Source organism: Anguilla anguilla, chromosome 2, assembly GCF_013347855.1.
Source record: "Anguilla anguilla isolate fAngAng1 chromosome 2, fAngAng1.pri, whole genome shotgun sequence".
In the NCBI taxonomy this organism is placed as follows: domain Eukaryota; kingdom Metazoa; phylum Chordata; class Actinopteri; order Anguilliformes; family Anguillidae; genus Anguilla; species Anguilla anguilla.
Window position 1 is genome coordinate 28187325 of NC_049202.1, and position 10459 is coordinate 28197783.

General features: G+C 49.1%; 1 long non-coding RNA gene across 1 annotated transcript; it reads right to left on the bottom strand.

Annotated features, from left to right (window-relative positions):
- Positions 1-530: 530 nt before the first annotated feature.
- On the bottom strand, positions 531-10088 carry LOC118221817. The gene is made up of 2 exons (XR_004764182.1): positions 6405-10088; positions 531-648 (listed from the first exon to the last, which is right to left on the bottom strand). It is a non-coding gene; the product is annotated as an uncharacterized LOC118221817 (long non-coding RNA).
- Between the last annotated feature and the right edge of the window lie 371 nt (positions 10089-10459).

The following is a 10459-nucleotide window of genomic DNA, read 5'->3' on the forward strand; positions in this document are numbered from 1 at the left end:
AAATTGTGAATTCCTTTTCAGCTGCCCCAAATAGTTTTCAAATAGAAACCCTGATATTGCATTTAAATGCCCATGTTCTCTGACATCGTCTGCAAGGTGCATGAGAGCATGGATATTATATGACATATACTGCATTCCATATGTCTCACCAAAATGTGAAACAAAGGTAATGAGCAAAGACTTTGGAAAGTCATTCAAGTCCATACACAGAGTTAGGCTAGCTAAGATGAACATGGCTGTGGAAAACAACCTGAAATTTTGGAAAAGGGCTGAGGAAAGTACATTTCGTAGCACAACTGGTCCTGAATACAACATGAATTGGCGTCACTCTGTCGCCTTCCACCTACTGCTCTCATGCAGCCCTCTTGGTTTTAGAGCAAATTCAGTGGGGATATTGTCTTTCAGTTGTTGGAGATTTTCTGACACTTTGTTTAGGTCCGTTGATTGTAATCTGGTCTTAAGCAGTCCACTTGACCACAGCATGTGGCGGACTGGAGAGTTTAGGACCAGAATGCAGACGGAAACTGAGGTAATAATAAAGCGGAGATTTATTTCAGGGATAAGCACACTCGTAGTCAGTTTAACAGGCAAAAGTTATTGATCCAGGAAATCAATCAGCAGAGCAACAGTACAAAAGGAATAGTACATCTTGTAATCAAAGTCCAGGTAAAGTCTGTAATCCAGTAAATCAGGCAGCGGAGCAACAGTACAAAAGGGGCAGAAGCAGGTCCGTAGTCCAGTAACAGACGAAGGTCGGTGTACAGGGCAGTCCAAGGCAAAGGTACACAAACGGCAGGTGAAGAATCAGGGTAAAAAAAAAAAAAACGAGACAAGCTGGTCAGGAAACGGGCAGGCAGAAACAGGGTTGAGAAACAGGCAAGGATCAAAACGAACAGGAAATCAGAACTAGCAGGTACAAACGCTTGACTGGCTCAGTGAACTGGGGAAACAATCTCGCACTGAGTGACTGGTGAACAGAGACTTTAAACAGTGGAAACAAGTGCACACAATTACACCAACGGGTGAAGGCGTGCAAACGCCTGTTGAGTGAGACACCGGCAACAGCTGAGAAATGTCAGTGACAAACCACGCCTCCAAAAGATCGTACAGAAATAAGAGATTTACGAGGTGAAGGCGCGGCAGGCGACGTAACACAGCACAACTAATTTTCGCATCACTCCTAGACAAGCTAAATGCATATAATCATGTGGGAATTTTGACACCATGCCAATGTATGTATATGTCAGAGGGGATGTTTTTGTATGGTACTCCTCATCAGTTGCTAATTTGAAACTTTCATCAGTCCTCTTTTGAGCTTCAAATTCAGGGAAAACAACTGACTGATTGATTCTTCTGCCACGAGTGACACACTTATCGCATCCAAAATATCCAGTGTGGCCCTTCATGCCTTTACTAAATGCTCGAGAAGAGGCATCATATTACTGATGAGACTGTTATGAAGAAGGTTTTCCCCTTGAATAAAAATCCGGAATGTAACATTTTTAACTCCTCCACAAGATTTTTTTAGATATTCTTCCAAACATTTTGGCTTGCTAAGTCCACTAAAAATTCCAATTGCAAATGGTTTTGCCGACTTTTTTTCCTTTTAATAACCCTTAACTAGGCTAAAATTGAGTATTTGAACTTTTGAACAGAGGAAGCCCATCAAAATGTAACTGTAGCTTGGATTTAACACGAATCATAAATAACAGGAAGTGTTATGTTAACATTAGCAATAACTTAACACAGTGTTAATATGCCTGAGAAACCCATGTGACGAGTGTTTTGGGTTTGTTTTGTGATAGTGTAAAGGAGAGAGAGAAATGTAATTGTAGCCATTTGATTACTTTCTCTGTTATAATTATTGTTTATATTAGGTTGGTAATATTATGCATATTACTACATATGGGTGAAATGAATGTATGTATAGGTTTTGTTATCCTCCATTCAGTTGTATTTTTGTTATTCTTTCTCTATAGAAAAACCACACACAACCATAACATCCAGCTGTTATTGCATAAGCACTGGAATACCTGTATGTGTTGCTGCAAAAGGAGAAATAAAGAAAGGAAGTAAACAGCATATCAACCTCTATCAGCCCTTTATTTATTCATACTCCGGAAAACGTGACCTTAAGTGGTGTTCTGGCCGACACACCGGGTGAACCTACTGACAAACACCGAACTAGCGCCCAGTCTGAGCATATTATTATCTCCACTACATTTTATGGTCCTTCGAGCCGGATATCACCGGGTTTACATCAGAGATGGAACCATTTCCAAAGTATGAGGCTCGTGGTGCATGCCCCAGACGACACATTCGTCCCCCTGCGCGCTATGCAGATTATGATATTACATTACATTACATTACAGGCATTTAGCAGACGCTCTTATCCAGAGCGACGTACAACAAGTGCATAGGTTTCATGATGTAGAGGCGCAAAAGAAACACTAGAGTAAAGCAAGGATCGTAGTGCCAGAAGTGATCACATCGATCAGGACTCCAACCCTGTAGAGTAAGCTTGTTCAGCAAGCAAGAATCCTACCAAGTACAAACTAGCACTGGAATCACACCTAATCATACAAAAACAATCCTGCCAGATACACTAACATAATCAAATTATCCTAGCTAGATACAGTGAGCTGAACTATAGGCTAGAGAGGGGTGGGGAGAGGTGCAGCCTGAAGAGATGAGTCTTCAGTCTGCGTTTGAAAGTGGTGAGATTCCCTGCTGTTCTGACCGTCACGGGGAGGTCATTCCACCAGCGAGGGGCCAGGACAGACAGCAGACGGGAGCGGGAAGTGCAGACGCGGAGAGGGGGAGGTGCCAAGCGTCCAGAGGTGGCCGAACGGAGAGGTCTGGCTGGTGTGTAGGGTCTGATGATCCTCTGAATGTACCCTGGTGCTGACCCCTTAGCTGCCTGGTATGCAAGCACCAAGGACTTAAATTTGATGCGAGCCATAACAGGCAGCCAGTGGAGGTCAGTGAGCAGGGGGGTGACATGGGAATGTCTGGGGAGGTTGTAGACCAGACGCGCTGCAGCATTCTGGATGAGCTGCAGGGGTCTGATGGCGGATGCTGGCAGACCAGCCAGTAGCGAGTTGCAGTAGTCCAAGCGGGACAGGACCATCGCTTGAACCAGGAGCTGGGTTGCGTAGGTGGTGAGGAAGGGGCGGATTCTCCGGATGTTGTACAGGAAGAACCTGCACGTTCGACTCACCGCCGTGATGTTCTGGGAGAGGGACAGTCTGTTGTCCATCACCACTCCAAGGTTTTTTGCGGTGGGTGATGACACCACAGTGTCCCCCAGGGAAATAGAAAAGTCGAGAAGGTTAGAGGATGGAGCAGGGATGAAGATCATCTCCGTCTTGCCTGGGTTCAGCTTAAGATGGTGGTTATCCATCCAGCTCTGGATGTCCCTCAGGCAAGCAGAGATGCGAGCAGAGACCTGAGTGTCAGAGGGCGGGAAGGAGAGAAAGAGTTGGGTGTCATCCGCATAACAATGATAGGACAACCCATGGGCAGAGATTACAGGACCAAGAGATTGGGTGTACAGGGAGAATAGGAGGGGACCAAGGACAGAGCCCTGGGGAACTCCTGTGGCAAGGGGGCGAGGTGCTGATACTGCACCAGCCCAGGCGACTTGGAAGGAGCGACCGGAGAGGTAGGACTCAATCCAGTCAAGTGCTGTGCCACAGATCCCCATAGCTGCCAGGGAGGACAGGAGGATGGGATGGTTGACGGTGTCAAAGGCAGCAGAAAGGTCTAGGAGGATCAGGACAGATGAATGGGAGGCTGCTTGTGCGGCGTGAAGCGACTCATTGACCGAGAGGAGTGCGGTCTCCGTCGAGTGGCCAGGTCTGAAGCCAGACTGGTAGGGGTCTAGGAGGTTGTTCAGGGAGAGAAAAGAGGAGAGTTGATTAGAAGCAGCTCGTTCAATTGTTTTGGATAGGAAAGGGAGAAGGGAGACAGGACGGTAGTTCTGGATGACAGAGGGATCCAGAGTGGGCTTTTTCAGCAGTGGGGTGACGTGAGCCAGCTTGAAAGAAGAGGGGAAACATCCAGAAGACAAGGAGGAGTTCACGAGGGAGGTGACATATGGGAGGATGTCAGGTGTGATGGTCTGGAGGAGAGAGGAAGGGATGGGGTCAAGAGCACAGGTGGTAGGGCGGTGGGAGAGTAGGAGCTGGGAAACATCAGAGTCAGTGAGGGGAGAGAAAGTGGAGAAACAAGGGGAGGGAACAGAGCTGGGGGAGTGGGGAAGGGTGGTGGTGGACGTGAAGGAGCTGCGGATGTCTGCAATTTTCTCATCGAAGAAAACTGCAAAGTCATCTGCAGCGAGGGAGGACTGAGGTGGGGAAGGAGTGCTGAGGAGAGAGGAGAAAATGGAGAACAGCTGATGAGGGTTAGAGGCAGATTTATGAATTTTTGTTTGATAATAATTAATTTTGGCAGAGGTTATAGCGGTAGAAAATGTAGCTAGCATAGACTGGTAGGCAGACAGGTCGGATTGAGCCATGGATTTCCTCCACTTCCTCTCCGCTGCACGTAGGCTGGCCCGGTTGGTTCGGAGGGGGTCAGACATCCACGGACTGGGAGGGGACGAGCGTGCCTGCCTGGAGACTAGAGGACAGAGAGAGTCAAGTGCTGAGGAGAGCGAGGAAGACAGAGTGGAGGATGCAGAGTCAGTGGGAAGGTTGGAGAAGGATTCAAGAGTGGGGAGTGAAGCAGTGACACTGGAAGCGAGAGAGGAGGGAGAGAGGGAGCGGAGATTACGGCGGACCATGACAGTAGGAGTGGATGGAGGGGAGGGAGGGAGGGGAGTAAGAGGGAGGGAGAAGGAAATGAAGTGGTGGTCAGACTGGTGCAGGGGGGTCACTGTGGGATTGGAAGAAGAGCAATTCCTCAGGATAACCAGGTCTAGGAGGTTGCCAGCTTTGTGTGTTGGTGGGGAGTGCATTAGGGAGAGATCGAATGAGTGAAGTAGAGGCAGGAAGGCTGCGGAGTGGGAGGCATCAAGGTGGATGTTGAAGTCTCCCAGGAGGATCAGTGGGGTGCCATCCTCTGGGAAGGAGCTCAGCAGGGTGTCGAGTTCATCAAGAAAGCTTCCCAGGGGCCCTGGAGGGCGATAGATAACTACAATATACAAGTTAACAGGATAGGTGATTGAGACAGAGTGGTATTCAAAGGTAGAGATGGAGAGGTGAGAGAGGGGGAGAACAGAGAATTTCCAGGAGGGAGAGATCAGCAAACCTGTGCCCCCACCACGGCCAGATGGGCGGGGGGTGTGAGAGAAAGAGAAGGAGGAGGAGAGGGCTGCAGGGGTTGCAGTGTTGCCTGGTGTGATCCAGGTCTCTGTGAGGGCAAGGAAATGTAAAGAGAGGAGGGACGCGTAGGCTGAAATGAAGTCAGCCTTCCGCGTAGCAGACTGGCAGTTCCATAGCCCTCCTGTGACCGTGAAGTTGTCACAGGGGGTCAATGAGGGATAGCGAAGGTTGGAGGGGTTCCGTCGCCGCGGGGGGCCTCGCCTGCAGAAGCGAGTTCTGAAGGGGAGAGAACAGGTTGGGATGGGATGGGCACATAGCATAGCAGTGAGGACAGGGAGTAGAGAGGAAGGGTGATGGTAGAAGGATAGGGATACAATGACACAAACTGGGAGGGAGCGACGCTAGCGTCGCTCCAAGCCAGACTACAAGCCCTAATTAGCAAATGAAAAGCAGCTGGTGACTAAGCAATTGCCCCACAAACCAGCAGCTAACTAGCTCCACACAATACCTGCTTGATGCAGTCAGTTAAGAGCAAATGAGGCCAATAAGATACTACACTTCAAACTACACTTCACAAACAAACACCAAAACTAATGCTGGGCAAACTACCAAACAGGTAGAAGTCTAATCTAGCTACACTAATGGCAAAAAACAGATACTTAGCCCGCTCTAGGAGAACTTCTGCGGGTCCTGCACAGCTGAATCCTGATTGCACTTTCTGACCAACTAACTCCAAACAGTTCTAATATAGCGTCGCTCCAAGCCAGACTACAAGCCCTAATTAGCAAATGAAAAGCAGCTGGTGACTAAGCAATTGCCCCACAAACCAGCAGCTAACTAGCTCCACACAATACCTGCTTGATGCAGTCAGTTAAGAGCAAATGAGGCCAATAAGATACTACACTTCAAACTACACTTCACAAACAAACACCAAAACTAATGCTGGGCAAACTACCAAACAGGTAGAAGTCTAATCTAGCTACACTAATGGCAAAAAACAGATACTTAGCCCGCTCTAGGAGAACTTCTGCGGGTCCTGCACAGCTGAATCCTGATTGCACTTTGGATATGGATATGGATATGGATCATCTAGGCTACATCAGTCAGAGATACAGAGAGGAAGTACAGACTACTCACCAAGAGGGTAAGGCCAGGATGACCTCCCTCACCTCCCCTTATGACTCTCCCCCACCAAGTTGCCTGCAGAGGGGGGATGCTATTCTTCAAGAGATGGACTTGTACAATGGAGCCGAGAGCCAACAGCACATCCAGGAGAGTGAGCTAGCCCCCCCACTATTTCGAGAGAGAGCTTAGGGAACGGTTACAAGATCACACTGCACCCCAGACATCCATATGAGGATTGTAGAGCAGAGTTAGAGGACATTCGTCATGAGAGGCACCTCATGCAGCAGACACAGTGACACATGTTATCAGATCTAGTTGAGCTTAGAGCACTGCAAGCAGAAATGAGACAGTTAGTGGATGATGTCCAGAGCCTACAGAGCCCATCTTCTCTTCATACCCGCAAGCCAGAGCTAATGGTCATGCAACCACAGCCACCGGTTGGAAGTGAACCTGATGGTGAGGAAGAGGATGACTGGCCTGCACTGCCACCACAGCCAGACACAGTAGGGGAAGTGTTGCTGCCTAGTGACCCACCAAAGCTACATCACCTTAATAGGAGAGTAGAAGAGCTTCCATGCGTTAGGGAAGAGGCAGTGCCACCCACAACTACTAAGCTGCTTACGCACCTGCCACAAGTTCAACACTCAGCATGTGATGCCCCTCCTGCTACGAGGCCATGGGATAACACTGCCCATTATCCACCTCCCTGGTTCAAGCCGGTTCAGCCTCCACTGTGGCCACACAGTTGTCTTCCAGCTGAGCCCAGGTATCCTACAGCTTATGGTGGTCACAGGAGTGAGCCTGGCTGCAACCCAGCGCCCCCACAGCAGCATCCAGACATGTCATGGACACAGCCACTGCCCTCCAGACTGCCTCAGGGTAAGAATTCCATCTCAGAGCCGAGTTACTATGGGCCACGCCCAACAATCCCCAACTTCTCATGTCGGGACTCAAGTGAGTTTGCACGGCTCAAGATCTCACTGGAGAACCTCTTACCACATGATGCAACCGAGCTGTTTAAATACCAAGTGTTGGTCGATCACCTGCACCTAGAAGAGGCCATGTTAATAGCAGACGCTTACCTCAACTCTCCAATGGCCTTCTCAGACACAATGGTCGCCCTGAATGACAAGTTTAGCCAACCACATCAGATAGCACTGAGGCGTATTTCTGTTGTGATGGACTCACCGGACGTCAGGCGTGGAGACCTTGCTGCATTTGAGAAGTTTGCGCTCCAGATACAGTCACTTGTGGGAATGCTGAGAACACTAGGCCCCGAGGGATAAGTGGAATTACAGTATGGCTCACATGTTGCTCGTCTGGTAAGTAAGCTGCTTGTTCCATCGGGGCACACAAACCCACACCTTAACTGATCTTTCAGAGTGGCTGAAATACGAGTCCTGGTGCCAGGACTCCGAAGGACAGTTAGCTGTGAGAGGGGCTAAGGAGAAGCCGGTGTCCAGACCTGAGGGACGGCAGGGTAAGCGATCCATCACTGTCCTCCACGGTGTGAAGGACGCAGTTAAGAAACCCGAGGTTCCAGTGCCAGGTAGCTCCTTCAAAGGGAACAAGAGCAAGTCATACTGTCTGTTCTGCAACAATGAGGAACACTATCTCAGTCAGTGTATAGCAGTATCCAGGCTAACTAAGGATCAGCTGACAGAATGGATAAAGAGTAACAAGAGGTATTAGCGCTGTGCACGGCCACACCAGGCGGCCCAGTGCAACTTGAAAAAGACATGTAGCCTATGCCAAGGGAAGCACCTCCAGGTGCTGCAAGAGGTCAATGTGAAACCACCTAAGGAGTCAGTGACAATACCAGCAGTGGAGAGCCATGGCACAAGAGCCATGACAGAGGTTCTGTATGTAGACAGACCCACAGAAGGCAGCCAGGTCCTTCTGAAAGTTGTCAAAGTCCGCATTCACCATGGTGACCGAACAATCAACACCTACACCATACTGGACAACAGTTCAGAGAGAACTATGCTGTTGCCGGATGCAGCAGAGAAGTTAGGTGTGCAAAGGACCCCAGAGGACCTACCACTACGCACAATTAGACAGGATGTGCAGACCCTCCACGGTGCATGTGTCGTTCTCCATTTCTTCTCCTGCAAGGCCAAAGACCAAGTTCAAGATTACAGGTGCTTTTATCACTGCTTGCATTGGACTAGCAGGCCATACCTACCCCATGGAGCAACTCTGGAAGAATTACTGCACCTTATTAGCCTTCCCATACGGACCCTCACAAACATTAAGCCCTTGCTTCTCATTGCGAGTGACCACCCCCATGTCGTCACCCCCATTGAACTGGTCAGGTTCGGACCTCCAGGAGAGCCTGTTGCCATTCGCACGAGGCATAGCTGGGTTCTGCAGGCCCCAGCTAGTGTGGTCTGTCACCTCGCCTGACCACAGCAGTGCCTATTGACAACAGTAACGCCCCAGGTGAGCAAGCTGATGAAACACGTTGAGAAACTATGGCAGGTCAATACTGTTCCATTCCGAAGTTAGAAACTAGTTACTCGTTCAAGGCAGGACTAACAGGCCATCAGCATCCTCGAGACCAAAACCATCAGAGTAGAGGTCGACAGCATACTACGTTACACCACCCCGCTGCTCTGCTGAAGAGACATGTCACTCCTTCAGGCTACTAAAGAAGCCGTCATGCCGAGTTTATGAATCGTAGAAAGGCGACTGGCTAGAGACCCTGCACAGGCTGAAGCCTACAGAGTGGAGATGGGGAAACTGATCAAGGCAGGCTCTGTCATCAAGTGTGGCCCTGACGTACCAGTTGAGGAAGGTCGTGAGGCATAGTATATCCCTCACCATATGGTGAACCTATAATGGCAAGAATAGACTGGTATTTAACTGCTCCTATCAGTATCGAGGACAGAACCTGAACAACTACCTGCTGCTTGGGCCGACCTTAGGAGCATCACTTTTGGGAGTCCTGCTACGCTTCCAAGAGCATGCAGTGGCAGTCAGTGGAGACATCAGAGGCATGTTCCACCAGATTTGCCTCCTCCCAGAAAATCGTGCCTTGCTCAGATTCGTTTGGCAGGATGTCAGTCAAGAGATCCCCCTGCGTTGTATGAGTGGCAGGTGCTACCGTTTGGAATGACGTGTAGCCCCTGCTGTGCCACGTTTGCCTTATAGCACCACGTCACCGATAACAGCCAGCCAGATGAGGAGGTGAGGATCTCAGTTGAGAAGAGAGCCCTCCTAGCATCTGCAGACTTTGAGCTGCTTCAGTGGGCCAGCAATGAAACCAATGTTATAAGTCACCTACTAGAAGAGAGCCGCTCTGCTAGTGTTGAACTATGGCTGGCTCAGATCAAGACAGATGCCCCGGAATCCACTCTAGGGCTAAGCTGGCTCTTCCACACCGATGTCCTAGGCTGCAAGCATCGCCATGTGGACTACGGTGTTCCCACGATGCGCAACATGTACAAAGTGCTGGCGAGTCAGTATGACTCCTTGGGGTTCATCTTACCCTACACCACCAGAGCTAAGATACTTGTCAGGCACCTTTGGGACAAGCACAGGGGATGGGATGACCCACTGCTACCTCAGAAGCTTCTGCAGCAGTGGAAGGCCTGGGAGATTGCACGGGTCTCCTGTCCATAGCTCTTGTCGATTGAGCAGCATTTAAAATGTTCTGTTCAGCCTTTTTGATTCGAGCCAGAGCGGGACACTACTCAGCAGGAAAGCGCCGAGGACAGCCTCATCAAATAAATAAAAACGATGAAGATCTGGGTTTTTATGACATGTTTATATAATTGAAGGCATTTAGACCATTTTAAGGCCTAAGTGTCTTAACAGGCAGGGTTCCCTTTTACAATGAATTTAAAGAGAATACAAATTACTTTGACTATCCTTTGGCTTCTACTCATTTGGGTATTTTTCTGCTTTCTGATCTAAACTCAGCCTTGATATACACCCCTGCACTTGATTCAGTTTGTAAGTATGCACTGCTTCCAGTGAAGAAGGATGCTTTTGTTGGAATCCCTCTACTTCACACCTAAGAATAGAAGCACGTGTGTACTACGGTTTTCACTTACTCCACAACA